We start from the raw sequence: 21,753 nt of genomic DNA on the forward strand, positions 1-21,753 counted from the left end.
TGGTACCATTTTCTAGCACACTACATTTTTTTATTGCTTTCTATTACAATTTTTGGGAGGCAATATAAGCAAAAACCAGCAATTTGGAAATTGTTTTATTTTGTATTTTTTATGCCATTTACAGTGTGGTAAAATTGATAAGGCAGTCAGTATAATTGCAATGATACCATATTTATACAGTTTTTTTTATGTTTTGTCGCTTTTACATAGTGAAAACTAATTTATAGAAAAAAATAATTATTTTTACATCACTTTATTTATGGCATCATTTTTTGGCAGGACAAGATGATGTGTTCAACGATACCATAATTATTTATGTTCGACAGTATGATGAAAAAACATTATTTTTTGCCCCATTTTTTATTTACTTTTTCTACTGTGTTCACTGAAGAGGTTAACTTGTGTGAAATTTTATAAGGCAGGACATTCCGGATGCGGTGATGCCAAATATGTGTACGTTTTTGCTTATGTTTATTTTACATACAAATAGAAATTTATTGTACAATATATTTTTTATTACCATACAGTTAGGTCCATATTGTGACGTTCAGGAGCAGGCAACGTCTAAGAGTGGACCCTCTGGGTCGCGGATCTGGAGCCCCTGTGCCGAGCACGCCAGGTGATGACCGACCCCTATACAGGGATCGTTAGGGGCAGGACCGCAGAGGTCAGAACCGCGACAGCCGGTACCAAGAGGGGCGGCTCACAGGAGACACGGATGAGTATATTGGAACTGGGTACCAGGAATACAAAGAATGTACACGGAAGTGCGCAAACTACAGATAGTGCGAGACAGGTAGCCATGAGCACGTATGGCGTATAGCGAGTAATACGTCCGGAGGTAAACAAAGCAGGACGCATGCCAGGAGCACGACAGAGTACTGAATGGAGTAGCAGTCGTGCCAGGAGGTGTCACAGAGCACAAGGACAGAGAGTACCAAGAGGTACGACAGAGCAAGGGATAGAGGACAGGATACCAGAGTGTGCCAAGAGGCACTACTGAGCATAAAGCAACGTGAAAGTTCAGAGCGAGTGCTAGACGCACAATAGAATACCAGACAGAGCAGAGGATCTGAGAACAGCGCACGGCCCGGCTGAGCCTAAGCAGACCCAGCCAGGAAGCACAACAATAATCAGGCACCTCCCATAGGGGAGGATAGCCTGATATAGCACATGACCAAGACAGGTTCCGGGTCAGATCCTAGCCAGAAAACACATGACCACTACATCTTCCGGGTCAGGTCCTCCATTACCATAGAGGAGACTGACCCTGAGACAGCACTGACAGGAGCACGCAAGCGCAAACGTGACATGGAGGAGGAGCCCCGAGGACGAGAGCTGCACGTGCGCACCCGACGGAGGCCCCGGAGGGACCGCCGTACCGGAGGGAGTGACGTCGGGATGGAAGCCCCGCCTCCTGGTGAGTGCGGCATGACACATATATATTTGGACAGACAACATTTTTCTAATTTTGGTTCTTGACATTACCACAATGAATTTTAAACAAAACTATTCAGATGCAGTTGAAGTTCAGACTTTCAGCTTTCATTTGAGGGTATCCACATTAAAATTGGATGAAGGGTTTAGGAGTTTCAGCTCCTTAACATGTGCCACCCTGTTTTTAAAGGGACCAAAAGTAATTGGACAGGTTAAATAATTGTAAATAAAATGTTCATTTCTAGTACTTGGTTGAAAACCCTTTGTTGGCAATGACTGCCTGAAGACTTGTACTCATGGACATCACCAGAAAACCCATCATCAAAATTTAATGTGGATACCCTCAAATGAAAGCTGAACTTCAACTGCATCTGAAAAGTTTTATTTAAAATTCATTGTGGTAATGTCTAGAACCAAAATTAGAAAAATGTCTCTGTCCATATATATATGGACCTAACTGTATATATTCGAATATAAGCCAAGATTTTCAACCCATTTATTTTAGGCTGAAAGTTTCCCTCTCAGCTTATACTGGAGTCATTGTTCCAGGGGGTAGGCAAGGGAGGGAGAGCGCAGGAGCCAGCAGCTGTCAGATCATACTCACCCCCTCCTGGAGCGGTCTCTGCACTTCCCTGCTTCTCAGATGGTCTCCCATGCCGCAGCTCTTCCTGTGTTCAGCGGTCACATGGTACAGCTCATTAAAGTAATGATTATGCACGCGACTCCACTCCCATAGGCATGGAGCACATATTCATTACTTTAATGAGCGGTACCACGTGACCACTGAACACTGGAAGATCTGCGGTGCTGGAGACCATCGGAGAAGCAAGAAGTGCAGAGACCGCGTAAGAAAGGGGTGAGTATGACGGTGAGGACCCATGCGATATTGACCTGTCCCCGATCCACCACCACATGCCGCTCTGTCTTCCGCTTCCTCTGGCTGTGATGCTCAGGTCAGAGGGCGTGATGATGTGTTTAGTGCTCGCCCTCTGCCTGAACAGTCACTGCAGAGACCCAGAAAACAGAGCGGCGTGCAGCGGTGGAATGGGGACAGTTGAATATCACAGGTGCCAGGGCCCTGAGCCAGCAGTGACACAGGCACCTGAACCCCATAGCACGCTGGTGTCCCTGCTTGGCCCCAAGCAATGAGAGGGCATTTTTTTTAATCGCAGCAGCAGCATATGGGGCATATATGTCTATGGAGCATCTTATGGGGCCATTGACCTTTATGCAGCATTATATGGGGCATCTTACAGGGCCATCAACCTTTATGAAGCAGCATATGGGGCATATTATTCTATGGAGCATCTTATGGGGCCATGAACCTTTATGGAGCAGCATATGGGGCATATTATATGGAGCATCTTATGGGGTCATTAACCTTTATGGAGCAGCATATGAGGCATATTATTCTATGGAGCATCTTATGGGGCCATCAACCTTTATGCAGCATTATATGTGGCATCTTACAGGGCCATCAACCTTTATGAAGCAGCACATGGGGCATATTATTCTACGGAGCATCTTGTGGGGCCATGAACCTTTATGGAACAGCATATGGGGCATATTATTATATGGAGCATCTTCTGTGGTCATCAACCTTTATGGAGCAGCATATGAGGCATATTATTCTATGGAGCATCTTATGGGGCCATCAACCTTTATAGAGCAGCATATGAGGCATATTATTCTATGGAGCATCTTATGGGGCCATCATTAACCTTTTATGCAGCATTATATGGGGTATATTTTAATATGGAGCATCTTGTGGGGCCATTATTAACCTTTGTGCAGCATTATATGGGACATATTTTTGTATGGAGCATCTTATGGGGCCCATCAAGAACTTTATGGAGCATTATATGGGGGTGTATTTTATATGGAGCCTCTTATGGTACCTGTCATGAACTGTATAAAGCATTATATGGGGCTCCTGATTCAATATGGATATTCAAAAACATTGAACCTACTGATGTCTCAATTAATTTTACTTTTATTGGTATCTATTTTTATTCTTGAAATTTACCACTAGCTGCTGCAATTCCCACCCTAGGCTTATACTTGAGTCAATAAGTTTTCCCAGCTTTTTGTGGCAAAATTAGGGGCCTTCGCTTATTCTTGGGTCGGCTTATACTTGATTACATACGGTATTCTCTGTTTATTATATATATTTTTATTTTTACAGTTTTTTTATTACAGTTTTTTACTTTATTCCGCTATGTGACTTTCACAGCTCTGATTGCTCTTATAAACCATTGCAAAGCACAAGCATTGCAGTGGTTTATAACTGTCAGTGCTGGACTGACATAAATTCTTCAGATTATGCACTACGAATGATCTAACTAACTTGCTAGAGACTGGTGACCAGGATGTCATCATAGTGACATCAAGTAACCATTGTAACTATCGGACCCTGCGATGATATCGTGGGAGTGCCGATCGGAGGGCAGAGGGGACCCCCTACCTCTGTCTGCCTTCTAAATCCTGAAATTGATATTGATAGAAGCATTAAGGGGGTTAAACTTCCGGGAGCAGTGAGGGCAGTGAGTTCTGGGTATCAGCTGTGACATCAGTACGTCCAAGGTTGGAAACTGGTTAAGCATGGGGATGGATCAATCATACTTTGGCATTGTGTGTCCGTCAATACCATGTGGAACATTTCAATAATAACAGAGAAGGGTAATGAAATCCGGTGTATCTGACATGTGGGCAAAACTAGGGCTCAACAAATATAATCTTATAGAATTAGCCACCCACATGAACACCAAAGGACTGTATATGACCAGTTGTGACATACAACAGCACACGGGGGAGGACGATTCCAAACTACAACTGATGGTCATAGTAAAATTGCTTTATTTCACATAGTTAGGCAAGGCACAAATACAACGTGATAAAGAGCCATAAAAATGATAAAAACAGCGAATGAGGACACAGAGGCCCTAGTAGCCAAAACTGCACATTACATTGCCCCCTAACGAAGGTGTTCTGAAACACGCATTGGGGCGGACACCAGGACCCTGTGCCTGCCATCTGCATTTCTGTCCAGGTACCATACTTTGTGTATATGTATATATTTTTTTGATTGTTGCCTGGATTCAGCATTATCTAGCTTGGCTACCCAGTAGTATATCATGGATACTACGATATGCAATACTACTTGTTGGGTATATATGATTATTATGTAATTGCCAATATATTTATGTGCAGTTTTGGCTACTAGGGCATCTGTGTCCTCATTCGCTGTTTTTATCATTTTTATGGCTCTTTATCACGTTGTATTTGTGCCTTGCCTAACTATGTGAAATAAAGCAATTTTACTATGACCATCAGTTGTATTTTGGATTCGTCCTCCCCCCGTGTGCATGTGGAACATTTCACAGATAGAGTGAAGAATGGATTCAATGAAATTTTAACAAATTCTTAATGCAAAACATAGCACCATCTGTAGAAAAGCTGAAGTTGAAAAAAGGATGGCTTCTACAAATGGATAATGATACTAAACACATGTCAAAATTAACAATAGACTACCTCAAAAGGTGTAAGCTGAAGATTTTACAATTACCCTCACAGTCCCCTAAACTGAATATCACTGAAAATCTGTGGCTAGACCTCAAAATAACAGTGCATGCAAGACGACCCACTAATATCACAGAACTGGAAGAATTTTACAAGGATGAAAGGATCAAAATCAGACTGCAAAATTAGACTACAAAAGCTGGTTAAAAAAGCACTTACAAGCCGTGATACTTTCAAAAGGGGCTGCTACTAGGTACTAACCATGCAGGGTGCTCAAACGTTTCCACTGTCTTTTTTTCCTTTTTGTAATTTTTATGAAAATTTATATATATATATATATATATATATATATATATATACAGGGTGAGCCATTTATATGGTTACACTGAATAAATTTATTTATATGGATACCTAAATAAAATGGGAATGGTTGGTGATATCATCTTCCTGTTTGTGGCACATTAGCATATGGGAGGGGGAAAACTTTTCAAGATAGGTGGTGACCATGGTGACCATTTTGAAGTCAGCCATTTTGGATTCAACTTTATTTTTCCAATGGGAATAGGGTCATGTGATATATCAAACTTATTGCGAATTTCACAAGAAAAACAATGGTGTGCTTGGTTTTAACGTAACTTTATTATTTCATGAGTTATTTACAAGTTAATGACCACTTATTAAATGTGTTCAAAATTCTGCATTGTGTTGGATTGTGAATGCAACCCTCTTCTCCCACACTTGACACACTGATAGCAACACCACAGTGGACGTCAGGCACACAGACCATCCTCATGGAGTCAGTTTCTAACTGTTTGTGCAGCACATGCACATTTGTAGCCTGCTGGAGGTAATTTTGCAGGGCTCTGGCAGTGCTCTGTTCCTCCTTGCACAAAAGCTGAGGTAGCGGTCCTGCTGCTGGGTTGTTGCCACCCTACGGTACCCTCCATGTCTCCTGGTTTACTGGACTGTCTTCTGGTAGCGCCTCCAGTCTCTGGACACTACAATGACAGACACAGCAAACCTTCTTGCCGTAACTCACATTGATGTGCCATCCTGGATGAGCTGCACTACCTGAGCCACTTGTGTGGGTTGTAGAGTCCATCTCATGCTATCATGAGTGTGAAAGCACAACCAACATTCAAAAGTGACCAAAACATCAGCCAGAAAGCATTGGTACTGAGATGTGGTCTGTGGTCCCCACTTGCAGAACCACTCCTTTATTGAAGGTGTCTTTATAGTTGCCAATAATTTCCATCTGTTGTCTATTCCATTTGGACAACAGCATGTGAAATTAATTGTAAAACAGTGGTGCTTCCTAAGTGGACAGTTTCATTTCACAGAAGTTTGATTTACTTGGAGTTATATTCTTTTGTTTAAGTGTTCCCTTTATTTTATTGAGCATATGTGGGTGACCTAATCTTCATTTGGCAGGGTCCACTTTTCAGGTTGCAGGACTTCCACCATTATTTATATCAGAACGATTTGAATTTATCTTTTACTATTAGCGGCTCTGGTATTCAAATTCCTTTTCTTGATATTTTGTTGACTGGGGATGTTAATGCTCACAAAATTCACACTTCGGTGTTCAGGAAGAACGTGGCTGGTAATTCTTTATTACTCTCCTCTTCCTCACATGCAGAACACACTATCAGATCTATCCCATATGATGAGTTCAAGAGAGTGAATATATTATGTTCCAACAATTAGGTTTTCATAAAAGAAAGTGCAATTGTCCACCAGCGTTTCCTAGACAGAGGTTACAGTGGATATGATATAGACGCTGTTTACAGTAAGGTTTTGAAAGAGCGCGTTTTTCAAATAACAAAGTGTCTTTGCTCAGAAAAAAATACTCAATTGTTTTTTTCAACTCCTTACAGTCCCCAGTTTCACCAAATAAGAAATTATAATAAGGTGCATTTGCAAACCCGAGGTCCACCATGCGATGATGGATAAACCGCAGCTAGCACAATGGCGGAGCAAGGCAAGAAAACACTTAAAGTACACTGAGCTAAATGTCACTCAGTGTTCACAGAGTGCAAAGTAACAGGCTCTGTTACACCACAGAGTGGTACTATGAAGCAAAGCAAAAAGGACTATACCCCGTTAGACTGCACAGGCGTATAGAAAAATACTAATTGGGGTCCCTATAACGCAGGATTCCCCAACTCCGGTCCTCAAGGCCCACCAATATATCATGTTTTCAGGATTTCCTTTGTATTGCTCAGGTGATAATTGCTTCACTTGAGCAATACAAAGGAAATCCAGAAAACATGATCTGTTGGTGGGCCTTGAGGAACGGAGTTGGGGAACCCTGCTATAATGTATTCTCCAGGGAAGACTAAGCTGGTGGTTGAACCTGCTCTGACACACGATGTGCTTTAGCACACATGCCTGAGGATGCCTGGTGCAGATGCTAAGTTCAAGCAGGAGATCCCACCCTACACTGCCTGCCTAGACAAACACTCGCAGTGCTATTAGCGGCACATGTGCACACAGGCTGGGAAAGTAGCCACCAACACACATGATACTAGCGCACAGGCATGCACCATTGAGAGCTTTTTATACCTTGCTCAAGTCTAGACAGACAGGACCTGGCCTGTAGACCAATCTGAAGCTGCCACATCACCAGAACACCTGACGTCTGAGCACTAATGGGAAGGCATCATATCAAGGACATGCTCAGTAATGTGAAATCTGGACTTAGGCTCCAGAGCACAGCGCTGCACGTTTAAACTAGTAGTCACCATAGTCTTAGCTGGAGAATCAGCAGCAACTACACATACAGCATGAGCTTGGACAAGGCGCTGGGTCCAGAGTCTGTGCTGAGCAGACATCCCGATTGATGAGCCTGAATGGGAGACCACCACACCAGACATGGCTTGGGATCTATCCTGTGCAGCAGGAGAATCCTGGCACGTAACATTCTTACTCCATGGGTTTGGTGTCTAAATATTATTTATGGAGTGTACATAATACACATGGCCTATTTAAGGCATAAAGCCTCTATTTTGATGGTTCATATAATTATGGTATCTGTTCTAGTATTACTGTTTTTAACAAATGAAAAAGGCAGCAAATAAAAATAGAGACCTTATTATGGAGGATTTAAACTATCTAAACATTCAATGAGACATTTCTGGTTGTGCTAAAAGCTGCAAGTTCTTATCCATAGTTCAGGATAACTACCTCTTTCAGCTGGTAGAGGAACCAACTAGGGGAGGTAATCTGCTGGATCTGGTCCTGACAAACAGACCAGATATAGTTTTTGATTTACAAGTCAGGAAGCATTTGGGAAGCAATGACCATACTATGGTAAGTTTCAATGTTATTTTCAGTCAAACATTCAAAAAGAGAAATTTAAAAACCTGGAACTTTAGGAAAACAAATAAAAGGAAGAGCATAATCAAGTATACTGGGACCATGTCCTAGTAACTGGGGATACTGAACATGAATGGGGTATGTTTAAGGAAAACAACTAGAATCCTGTAGAAAATGTATACCCTTTGGTAATAAAATGTCAAGGAATAAAAAGAAACCAATATGGATAAATTAGACCACGTTCAATATGACAAAAACAAAAGGCATTCAGAATCCTGAAGGCCGAGAATTCAAAAATAGCATTTCAAGAGTATACAAATCTAAATAAGAAACAAAAAATACATCACTCTAGCAAAGTTATCTACAAAGAAACAAATTGCCAGCGACAGTAAAATAAATCCCCCAAATTTTTATAAATACATCTATGCCAACAAGAAAAAAAAACAGATGGTATTGACCTCTTAACGACTGCCGATACACCTTTTAACGGTGGCAGTTAAGGGTACTTACTGTATTTTTTGGACTATAAGATGCACTGGACCATAAGACGCACCTAGATTTTAAAGGAGGAAATTAAGAAAGCAAAAACTGAAGCAAAAAATGCGGTCAATTCTGTACTTAACATCCCCTATCCTGGTAAATATGGTTCCCTCATCCCCATCCTGATACACATGGCCTCTCATCCCTATCCTGGTATGCATGGTTCCCTCATCCCTATCCTGGTATGCTTGGCCCCCTTATACCTATCCTGGTATGTATGACCCTCACCCCCTTGGTGTGCATGCCTCCTCAACTCTAGCCTGGTATGCATGGCCCCCTCATCCTAATCCTGGTAGGAATGGTCCCCCTCATCCTTATCCTGGCAGGAATGATCACCCTCTTCCCTATACTGGTATGTAGGGTCCCCACCTTGTTCAAGAATGCATGGCCCCATCCCTATCCTGGTATGCAGGGCTCCATCCTTAACCTGGTATGATTGCCCAATCTCAGTCTTAGTATGCATGGTCCCATCCTTATCCTGGTATGATAGGCCCCCTCCAGATCCTGGTATGCATGGCCCCATCCTTATCCTGGTATGATTGGCCCCATCCAAGTCCTGGTATGCATGGTCCCATCCTTGTTCTGGTATGATTGGCCCCATCCCGGTCCTGATATGAATGGTCCCGTCAGAAAATATTTAAAAAAGAAAATTACACTTACCTTCTTCTGCTCCCTGTTGTTCTGATGCCAGCAGTTGCTTGATGATTGTAAGCAGCGCATGGCAGGGACATCATGCGCTGCTCACAAGCAGAGCACAGCTGTCAGAATACTCGCTGGGACTGTGCTCACAGAGAGAGCAGTGAGTATTCACTGGAGAAATGAGTGATACTTCTTGGATATTGGTCAGACGCCTCTCACACAGTCAAACCAGATCTCACACTTTGCACTGACGAAGGGCAGTACCCCGAAATACAGTGAATGCAAATTGAGATTCTGGCTTGGCTTTTATCCTAAGTCATGTAACAAGGCTGGGTAACGGGTTAACATTGACTTCTAGGATTGCTACTTCCAATAGGTGGCACTAGAGTTCTAGTCCTTTTCCTCTCTGAAGAGACAATTTGCATAATTGCTCTTCAGTAGCGCAGTGTCAGCCACCAGCTTTCTGCTTCTGCTGGCGGTCACATGTGCCGATACTTAAGAGAAATGATTATTATGAATATGGTGGTAGGTGGTGAGTGGCTGTCTATTTAGTATTTTGCACCTGTGTTGCCAACATCTTGCTATATGGACTGGCGGCTGGCTGCATTCTGTAGTGCATTTGTTCAAAGACCTGGGCAGGTAAGCGATGCTGCTTTTTTCTGCTTGTTTTTGAATTTTTGGAGGATTTTAGTTCTTTTTGTTGTGGCTTTTCTAATAGTCTCCTACCTTTTGTCACCAAATCTTCTCCATGATGCCCACGAAAGGCGGCAACATCTTTCATTTTTGCACCAACAGCCGCCATCTTCTCGGTAGTGGTCGGCACCATCTTTAAATCTTCAGTAACCGCCATCTTTGCCTCTTTCACAGTGGTTATGGATTCACAAGTCCCAAAAGTCCTCTCTTGCAGTCCTGCAGTTGCAAAGTTGCGGGGGTCCATCCTGCCAACTATGCCAAATGTAACAAGGTGACACGGGGTGGTAGTCATGGGCGAGGTCACTAAGGCACAATCAGTCTACACCCCAGCCCCTTGCACATGAAGGGACAGTTTTAATCCCAGCCCCGGGTCACAGTGGGTTACCTCAGTTCTGCAGTTGTTCTCCATGTTGGAACCATGTCCCCTGGATGAACCACACTTCACACTGTATAGAGCCTTACATTAGCAACTTGTATTTTTATAAGGACAATGTAGAACTAAAAAAGAGATGTATAATTCCTGTTCTGTCCCTTGTCACAGCAGCGGCTGCAGCAGCAGAGTGCAAAACTCCCAGTAAGCTCTCCAGAGCTAAAAGTCTCTGCTGGGGACACATCCTGTCCTGGTGCCTGACCGTTCAGGCAGACTATGTTCTCCCCAGCCGGGTGTTGATTTCGTCCCAGATGGGGACACACACATTAGCACAGATGGGCTTCCCTTCTGTCCCAGATGTGGATCCACATCCTGCCACAGGCAGTCCTGCCTGGGCTCTGACCTGGAAGCAGGAGCTTCATTTTCCTTTTGAGGCTGCTGAGTCAGCCCCCTAGATTTAACTCTTCGCTATCCCTACTCTACATTCACAATACATGGGTATAACATTGAGACAATACAGTACATGAAATATCACAATAATTCACAACAGACACATCAACAATAAGACATTAATATACAGGTACACCCTCTGGGTACCACATAAAATGCCCGAGACCAGCACCTAGGAGAGCGAGGAGATAATGAGGTTCTCTGCCACCTGTGACATCCGTCCGCGAATCTGGGCTGCAATTGGGACAGCACCCCGAGAAACCCCGAGACCCTTAACCCCTATACAGGGATCTGGAATTGTAGCAAGACCCAGGGGGTGGCTGTCTAGAGGAGCAGTGGGCCAGAGCAGGACGGTCACCAAGGGAAAAAGGCAGGGAATCAAAAACGTAGACAGAAATCGGGATAGCAGTGGAGGTACCGAATCGGCAGGCAGTGGCAGAGTAAACAGTACAGGCCAAGGTCACAAAAACGGGAGAGTGGCAACGGTACAAAAATGGCAGGCAGTAGCAGAATCGAATATCCAGGCCAAGGTCACAAACCAGGAGAGTAGCAGAGGTGCAAAATTGTCAGGCAGTAGAGGGGTCAGAAATCCAGGCTGAGGTCAGAGTCAAACAGTAGCAAATCACACCGCAGCACACAGGGGAACCAAGAATATATCCGGCGGCTTGCAAGACCAGTCCCAAGGTATTTGAGGGATCAGGTTCCTGGACTGATTATGTCATCAGGACCGCCCCCAGGACCAGGCCAGATGGTGCACCAACCCCTTCATGACTGACAGAGGAGCGGATTCTGCATCCACCAGATGCCTGCGCAGGAGCCTCTTCTTTGTCACCACCATCTCTCAGGGGCGGACCTCGGCGCCTCCCAGTGGCCGAGGTAGGAACAGCAGGCCCTGAGTCAGATGGCGACGTGACAGTCCGGGGCCTCCTGGTGGCCGAGGTCGGAACAGCAGGCCACGAGTCTGACGGCGATGTGACGGTCCGGAGCCTCCTTGTGGCTGAGGCTAGGACAGCAGGCCCCGAGTCTGACAGCGACGTGACACCACCTCATTACAGAATGTCCAGTTTACTAGAGTCCCTTATCATATAGCACATCTGGTCTTCATAATTACAGTAGTCCTTCATGATTAGATTCCATTAGGTTCCAAAATCATTTTGCAAGAAAGACCCATGAAATGCAAGCTCTTGGTACAATATAATAGTGAAATTTATTCTACTATGTTAACTAACAAAGCGATTACCTCATTCTTTCCAACATAAAATAGGATTCCTACAAACCTGTCTCAACCTTATTTATTGTAATGTTTTGAGTGATTTTTTTAAACCCTGTAACTATATTTAAGTCACAGTCAACAGCCTCTAATGCAACAGATTACTGTAAAAAGTGACAACTTATAAAAGACAAGGCTCCTGATAAAACAAAGCCTGTAGTGGGTTTGTAACAGTGTTATACTCTTTTCAATTAACAGAATACAATGGTCCATAGTGGAAGGGTGGTTTCCCATGTTAGGGATAGCGGAAGGCATGCAGGCATGTAATGGAGACAGCTCAAGAACAGCTTTATTCACCAAGAGGCAACAAGTATGATTCGTCTTGAGCCTCTTAAGAGACAATGTTTTGGCATAGAGAATAGAGATAAACAGTTGGTATTTATGATAACCATGGTCTTTCACTTTTGACACTATAAACCTGCAGGCAATCACTTTGTCAACTTCTGCACCATCCTGAAACAAACTACACTGAGAGCAGTACAAGACAAGATAGTTTAGCCTGGAGCTTTCTGATTATTCCACTGTGCATTTCTCAATAGCCCTGGTGTAGCGCACCATATGTAGCAATTGCTACTAACCCCTGTAGCTTCTCCTCCTTCTGCCAAGATGATCCATCTGGATATGTCTGAACTCTAATGGAGGGAGACATTTAACTTGTACAGCATCTGCAATTATACCAGAGAATGTCCTTGTGATGGTGACCCTATGCCATCCTCTGTTCGTGACACGTCAGTAACAATTCAGTACATTAATTCACACAGCGTATCTGATAGGCTCCACAGGACTAATAATGACTACCAGATGACTCCAGTATGGACAATACTGATGGTGACAACTTCTAATAACCCCTTAGCGACAGAGCCAGTTTGTAGCTTAATGACCAGGCCAATTATTACAATTCTGACCACTGTCCCTTTGTGAGGTTATAACTCTGGAACGCTTTAATGGATCCTGCTGATTCTGAGAATGTTTTTTCATGACATATTGTACTTCATGCTAATGGTAAAATTTATTTGATAAGTCTTGTGTTTATTTATGAAAAAATGGAAATATGGCAAAAATGTTGAAAATTTTGCAATTTTAAAAATTTCAATTTTTATGCCCTTAATTCAGAGAGATGTGTCACACAAATTTCTTAATAAATAACATTTCCCATATGTCTACTTTACATCAGCACAATATTGGAAACAAAATTTATTTTTGTTAGGAAGTTATAAGGGTTAAAAGTTGACCAGCGATTTCTCATTTTTACAACAAAATTTACAAAACCATTTTTTTAGGGACCACATCATATTTAAAGTCATTTTGAGGGGTATACATGACAGAAAATACCCAAAAGTGGCACCATTCTAAAAACTAGACCCCTCAAGGTGCTCAAAACCACATTCAAGAAGTTTATTAACCCTTTACGTGCTTCACAGGAACTAAAGCAATGTGGAAGGAAAAAATTAACATTTAACATTTTTTGCAAAAAATTTACTTCAGAACCAATTTTTTTTATTTTCACAAGTGTTAAAAGAGAAAATCAACCACAAAATTTGTTGTACAATTTCTCCTGAATATATATGGGGTAAACCACTTTTTCAGCACACGGAAGAGCTCGCAAGGGATGGAGCGCCGTTTGACTTTTTCAACGCAGAATTGGCTGGAATTGAGATCGGATGCCATGTTGCGTTCGGAGAGCACTTAATGTGCCTAAACAGTGGAAAAGGAACTTATCTAGATGTGTGGTGAGCAATTTCAACCTTCAAGTGCTTCACAGAAGTTTATAACGTAGAGCCGTGAAAATAAAAAATCATTTTTTTTCCACAAAAATGATCTTTTCGCCCCCAAATTTTTATTTTTACAAGGGTAACAGGAGAAATCATACACCCACAGTAGTTGTGCAATTTGTCCTGATTACGCTGATGCCCCATATGTGGGGGGGAACAACTGTTTGGGCAAATGGGAGAGCTTGGAAGGGAAGGAGTGCCATTTTGGAATGCAGACTTTGATGGAATGGTCTGCGGGCATCATGTTGCGTTTGCAGAGCCTCTGATGGGCCTAAACAGTGGAAACTCCCCACAAGTGACCCCATTTTGGAAATTAGACCCCCCCAAGGAGCTATCTAGATGTGTGGTGAGCACTTTGAACCCCCAAGTGCTTCACAGAAGTTTATAAACGCAGAGCCATGAAAATAAAAAGTCTTTTTATTTCCACACAAGTGATCTTTTAGACCCCAGTTTTTAGACCCCCAAAGTTGGCAAATAGTGGAAACGCCTCAATTCTTGTTCCATCCCTAACCCCAACACACCCCTAACTCTAATCTCAACCGTAACCCTAATCCCAACCCTAATCCCTAATCATAATTCTAACCCTAATCCTAGTTCGCCCTAACCCTAATTCTAACCCTAGCCCTAACCCTAGCCCTAGCCCTAACCCTAGCCCTAGCCCTAACCCTAGCCTTAACCCTAACCCTAGCCCTAGCCCTAACCCTAGCCCTAACCCTAGCCTTAACCCTAGCCCTAACCCTAGCCCTAACCCTAGCCCTAACCCTAACCCTAGCCCTAACCCTAACCCTAGCCCTAACCCTATCCCTAATGGAAAACTGAAAAAAAAATGTTTTATTTCTTTCGATATGTTGGCCTAACTAAGAGGGTTATGTACTATTTTTTTTATTTTGATCACTATGATAGTTTATCATAGCGATCAAAATGAATGAATGGAATCTGCCAGTCGGAGCCGGCAGATTCCCGGCGGGCGCATTGCCGGGAGTCTGCTGCGATCACATCAGAGGAAAGAGAAATTTAATGCAAAATACCGGCTTTTTTTTGCGGTCGCCGTTATAGGGTTAATAACGGCTATCGCAAAAGCAGGGTCAGTAAAAACCGACCGATTCATGTTCTCTGGGGTCTCGGCTACCCCCGGCTACCGAGACCCCGGAGAAAATCCGACACTGGGGGGCACTATTCACTGTCTCCACAGAGCCGTGAATTAGCGGCGCTGTGGTTTATGTACACTCCATTACCGCCATTAAAAGGCGTATCGGCGGTCGCTAAGGGGTTAAATGATCCTTCACTGACATCAATCATGGAGCATTTCTACATTAAGTTACACAACTTGCCACACAATTAGCGATTATCTACATGGGCATAGCATAATAAGGCATTGTAGTGTGGATCTAATGAAACAGGGAGGAAAACAAAAGAAAAAAGCACATAACTTAACGAAACAAAACAAGCATAAATATGACATTTAAATAATAATAAGAAAACTTAGGTGGTATTGTCTCGATCACAGGTTCAACTGTAGCTAATATATTAAGAAATAAAGGAAATGTCAGTCCTTGACAATCCAAAACACAACTGTGTTGTTTTTGTGGCATAGATGTTTAATTTTCGTAAGAGGGTGGCAGTTCTATTTCTAACCTTCTTATAAGCCTTCCTAGTTTTCTGTACTAAAACAAAATATTATTAAGTATGAAACCCTACTAAATTTTAAAGCATAGCTTAATTTGCCATGCTTTCTTTTTAATAAATTGCTGGATTTGTCATAAGCTTTGTGAAAAATCATTTTGATAACTGTATGTTTACTACACCAATGTGGCATCAAGCATGGCATAGCAGCTATTCTAACATGTCATTCGTTTGCCATCAAGACGTTGTGCAGTGCATTAAAGCTAATCAGTAGAGAATTCTGTCTTTACTAAGAAATCGGGAAATTAGTTATATATTTAAATGGTAGTTGCCTTGGACTGTCCATTAGATCACACTGTAGCCATTTTTATTAATTTGTAGCTGCTTTATATACCACATGTTCTAAAACGTTGTGTACAGTTTTTCATAGTGTGTCACTATTCACGGTGGGCTATCAAGAGATCTTTATATTTATTTAGAATCATTTATTCTAGTAAATTCAAGGCTCCCAAGTCTGACATCACCAGGAAAAGTGTAGTTTTGAAGTACCTTCCAGCAAAATAATACTCTTGCTGTTTTTTGTGTACTGCCTTTGACGCCAAATACTTTATTTCACTTGGCTCAAGTTGTTTCAATAAATGTACACTTTAAATAAGCAATGCTTGTTAAATGTATATTTTTTTATTAGGTGTAGTCTTAAGATTTGATTTCCTTCATGGAGTCACAAGATATTATGTGACTTTTGCCTGCCATCTAGTGTCCATATGAAAGATTGCACAGAGAAACACCAGATAAAATAAGATTAGAACTCCCCTCGGCCGCTGTTGAACTTCCACTACTACTCCTGCGATTTTATTGTCTTTAGCACTGTAGAGATAACAGACACCAAGAGCAGGAGTGGAGACACACCTGAGACAAACTGCACCAGGGAATAGTGGGTTTATTAAACTAGAAAACCCCTTTAAGTTTTATGATTTTTTTTTGGGCACGTATTTCATAGTTCACCATATAACATGAATAAATTGTAAACTTCATTAAACAGGTCATTTGAAAGCAACAATAACCAATATGTAAAGATTTGATACTTTTGAAAACTAAAACCACAAGATTTTAATAAGGGGCACAGCGGAAGATCTCTGACTCCGTCTTTTGATGTAGATCCTACAGGTCTAAGAGGTTGAATTGCCACAGTCCGACTTATGTCAAGCCATTCATTGGGTGTACTTCTACATTCTATTACATCACGTTTAGAATGGGATAGTATGTCTATGTGCAAAAGTATGTATGCAGAAAGCATTAATACCAAGCACAACGGATTCAAGATTGCTGTATTATGGAAATTGGGTTTGATCCATTATTGTTACAAGGACTGCATACATAATGTTAGCACATGGGTTTTCATCTTACAGTGTTTACACTAACCACTTTACTTAGTAGGTCTGATCTGGCCTTTGGCAAAGGTCCTTTGGTTGCATACACAGAGTAGTTGCTGTCAGGTGGAGCATATTAGCGGTGGAGTAGTTAACGATCCACTCCCATGCAGATTTTTTTTATAAATTGTTCATAAGTGTATGTAGTGCTGTGTTTGTGTGCTAATATACTCACCTACCACCACCTTTTCTGGGATCCAGCACCGTTCTGCTCCTCTTCTCAGTCATGTCTACACAGCCTAGTTTTGACATTCCATAGACTTACATTGTAAAAGCCACTTCCAAGTCACGCAGAACACAGTGTTACCCAGAGATTTTGAAGAGTGGGGATACCATTGAGAAGAGGAACAGAACGTCAATGAATCATGGAGAAGGCTGCAGTAGGTGAGTATTTTAACAAACACATTGCGCTACATAAATATATACACATAATTACTAAATATGAATCTTCATGGTAGGACTTCTTTAACAAAGTGGATGAACACCAGAGGGACCGCTACCAGAAAAAAATCAACAGAGTGGGACAAGTTCAGGAGTTCCTAGGGTTTTGTTTTTAAATCATTCTCTAGTTGTGGCATTTTTTTACCATAGACTTCTGTGAAGAGAGGTAACACTTTGAATAAATGGCATGCCTGTTTTACAATCATAAAACACTGCAAAAAGAAGCGGAACTTTCAGACAGGGTTAACATTTCCAATCCCATGTTTGGGAACTAGCGCTACAGTATTTGTGAATGCAAATGACTAATAGGTATTTAAAGGGCGTAAAATATAAAAGAAAATAATTTATACTCATCTCGCCTCACCACTCACCTGTCTGGGCTCTCTGCTACTCGCTGCCCAATGTCCAGTCTTCAGATCCTCCTCTTCTTTCCTCCAACGTGATCTGCATCTCCTATTCTGTCATTATAGGCAAAAACTTCCAGCCACAACAGGCTTTGGAGGTCACTCTGTGGTGAATGTCATGCCATTACAAACATAGGACTTACAGTTACTTCTGAGATTCAGCAACAGTCAGATCAAACATGTTGGAGCTATGACTGCAAAAGAAGAAATCCTGAAGATCAAATGGTGGGAAGGGAGCAGAGTTAGGTGTTATCCAATCTGGGAGAGTTATGAGGCAGAAAATAGGCACTTGCAACCTGTGTCATGTCTGTGTAATGCCAAGATCAGCAGGGGCCTGACCACTAAGAGGCTAACTATTACAAACATGATCAAGCACATGTCATCTAAGCACCTGACCTGGTGGGCTGAATGCCTGAGTCCATAACTGGTGCCAGCAGGTGACACCACTGCCTCTTCCCCTGTGTTGGGTGTTTGCCAATCCACTGTCCATGACACTGATGCAGATGCCTCCCACCCTTGTCCCATCACAATGTTCAGTTCATGCCTTTGGAACGAAAAACAAATGTCCCAGCCACCCACCCACAGGCCCAAATGCTAAACGAGTAAGTTTCCAGGATGCTTTAGATTTTTTGAAAAAGAGGGTTTCTGCCATCTGTCGGTACTCAGTCTCCAGCATCACTATTTCTCTTAGTGTATCATAACCGCCTTGTACCAGCACTTGTCCAGGAATATCACCAGTGCCCTTACCAAAACACTTACTGGGATTGTCCACTTTATGAATGACACGTGGACCAACAATTGTGATGCTACATTTCTCTGACAGCACACTGAGTGAACATTTTGGAAGCCGGGATCAAGACACACCCTGTCATGGAACATGTGCTACTGACTCCAAGGATTGCTGGCTCTACTTCTATCAGGGTTTCCTCCACCTCCTACACCAGTTTCTCCCCATTCTGCCCCTTCTAATCCTCCATCTTTGATGTGTTACTTCAGAACACATTGTCCACATCACATAAAAGATGGAAGCTCTGCAGCACTGCCTCAGTGAAGCGGCAACAGATTCTGCTAAAGATAATTTGTCTAGCAGACAAACCACCCACCGTGGCAGAGTTATTGAAAAGAATAACAGACCACACAGATCTGTGGCTCTCACTGCTACACCTACAACAAGGCATGGTCATGTGGGATAATTTCTGTAACCTGGTGGTGGCAGTGAAGCTTGGCAAGCTCAAACACATACTATGCTTGGCCCACGTGCTCAACTTGGTAGTTTAGTGGTTTCTGAAAACCTACCCAGATTTGCAGGAGCTTCTGGTCAAGGTATGCCAAGTCAGCGCCCATTTCCGCAAGTTAGCTAAAGCTGCCACCACTCTGGCAGTGCTGCAACGTATGCACAATGCAAATACTGGAAAGGCTTTGTGATCAGAAGAAGCGCTTTGTGAGCAGCAGAGGCAAGTTATGGTATACTAGTTCCAACACACTCATCTTTATTCTGTTCAGGGTCCACACGTAACAACTGAAAAGTCGGCATGGGCATTCTCCAAAGTCTTTATGGACCCCAGAAAGATGGTAAGTGGCAATGACACCAAAATCAAGGCGACGATCCCGGTTCTGTGCCTACTTAAGCAGTCGCTGCTTACAATTAAGCATGAAGCTTTGCATGTGGACCAGGTGGAGATGTTGGAAGACATGAGATAAGGAGATACTATCCAGCCTAGCCTCATCTCATCTGCTTAGCATAGATTGGGAAACAATGAGGAGATGGAGGATGATGATGAGGAGGAAGAACAGGAGTTGGTTGCTAGTGCAACAGAGGCTAATACCCACACAACTTCATCCTATCTCTCCTACATGGTTGGGCTGAGGAGTGGAATAAGGAGGAAGAGAGGAGAAGGAGATGGATTGTCATCATCATGTTGGGAACAGGGAAGTTTTAGCTGTAGGGATCTTGGCACATATGGCAGACTATATGTACCACTGCCTTTCCCATGGCTCTCGCATTGTATTTATCTTGGCCCAAAAAAAAGTACTGGTTGTTTACCCTTCTAGACCCACTCTACAAGGAGAACCTGGCATCTCTCCTTCCTGAAGCAGAGAGGTATACTAAAATGATGCTATACCAGAAGGCCATTGTGGAATATATGTAGAAAAAATTCCCAAGCTTCCTTGTCAAACCAAGGAGGAGAGTCCAAGGAGACACACACCAGAGGAGGGGTACACTGTCAAAGGCCTTGGCCAATTTCATGACACCCTCCCAGCATCTAGGCCATGGTATGATGACCAGGTATTTTTGACAAGCAGGGAAAAAATTTAAGATGTTTAAGCAATACCTAGCTGGAAAAACTAGAATATTCCCTAATTCCTCTGTGAACTTCAAGTATTGTGTCTCAAAGCTCGATACCTGGCTTAAGCTATCCCTCTAAGCCTTGGAAGTGTTTTGCTAGCGTCTTGTCTGAGCTTGTTTTTAGTGCCGCCAGCAGGGTCATAACAGACAGGAACTTTTGCCTGTCAACAGAGATTGCTGACAGGATCACTATGATAAAAATAAACAAAGCCTGGACTTTTCACTCCACCAGATGACAGCACTGTCTTAATATTCAATATTTGAGTGTGGTTCTCCAGTTGTTGCCTTCAGGGTGTATGAGAGTAGAAGTACCAAAGCACTTTCTTAACATTTGAATGACTTATCTCAGTTGGTGCCTTGAAGAAGATGACCCTGCTTGCAATTTTTGCAGGCTTTGCACTGTGTACAGAACATTCATGAGTGTGGGTGTACCACAAATACACTTTGTTCACAATATTTGAATGAGATGCTCCAGTTGGTACATTGTAGGGTATATGATTGACCCTGCTTATAATTTCTGGAAGGCTTTGTTGTTATGAATGGGAAACTGAGGAGGAAAAAAAGACAAGCTAAGTCTCAGAAAACCAGAGAAGTTGGTAACTATACAGATTGGCAAATACTGATTAATAGGAGTGAAATTTCAGCATAGCCCCAGCAGAGGCAGGCTGATTACACAAAAAACTGAATTGATCAACAAGCGCAAGTGTTAACATTAGCAAAAAACAAACTTAACTTGAGAAGACTGGAAGAGAGCTGAAGTCCAGGACCTGAGAAGCAGACTGAATCACCAGCACCCGGATAGGGCGTCGGCTGTCTTATATCCAGTCTGATACTCCAGAGATCCAATCGTTATCTTCCTCATCAGGTGGCAGATCACTACAACTTAAACCAACTGCACTACCTCCTGTCACCACCAGAGTGTGAACAGAAGGGGAACTCTCAACTGGTGGAGCAGAAAATGAGTTCATGACAGTATCCCCCCTTGAGGAGGGGTCACCGAATCCTCATCCATGCCACCAGGCTGATCAGGATGGGCCCGGTGAAAAGCACCAACCAATTTATTGGCATGAATATCAGAGGCAGAGACCCAAGAATTATCCTCCTGGCCATAACCCTTCCATTTGACCAAATACTGGAGTCTCCGTCTAACCAAACGAGAATCCAATATTTTCTCTACCTCATATTCCACATTGCCTTTAACCAATACTGGATCAGGAGGTGCCGCCACAGGAACTACTGGCTCAACAAACCTCTTCAACAGTGACTTGTGAAATACGTTATGGATTTTGAACGTAACTGGAAGAGCCAATCGAAAAGAAACAGGGTTAAGAATCTCCAAAATCTTATAAGGTCCAATAAATCTTGGCTTAAATTTTGGAGATGCAACCTTCATAGGAATATTCTTAGACGACAGCCAAACCATATCACCCACTTTAAACCGGGGTCCAATGGTCCTACGCCGGTTGGAAAAACGCTGGGCCTTTTCCTGAAAGAGTGACA

This window comes from Dendrobates tinctorius, unplaced genomic scaffold (assembly GCF_039654945.1).
Source record: "Dendrobates tinctorius isolate UK_male_01 unplaced genomic scaffold, ASM3965494v1 ptg000174l, whole genome shotgun sequence".
Classification (NCBI taxonomy): domain Eukaryota; kingdom Metazoa; phylum Chordata; class Amphibia; order Anura; family Dendrobatidae; genus Dendrobates; species Dendrobates tinctorius.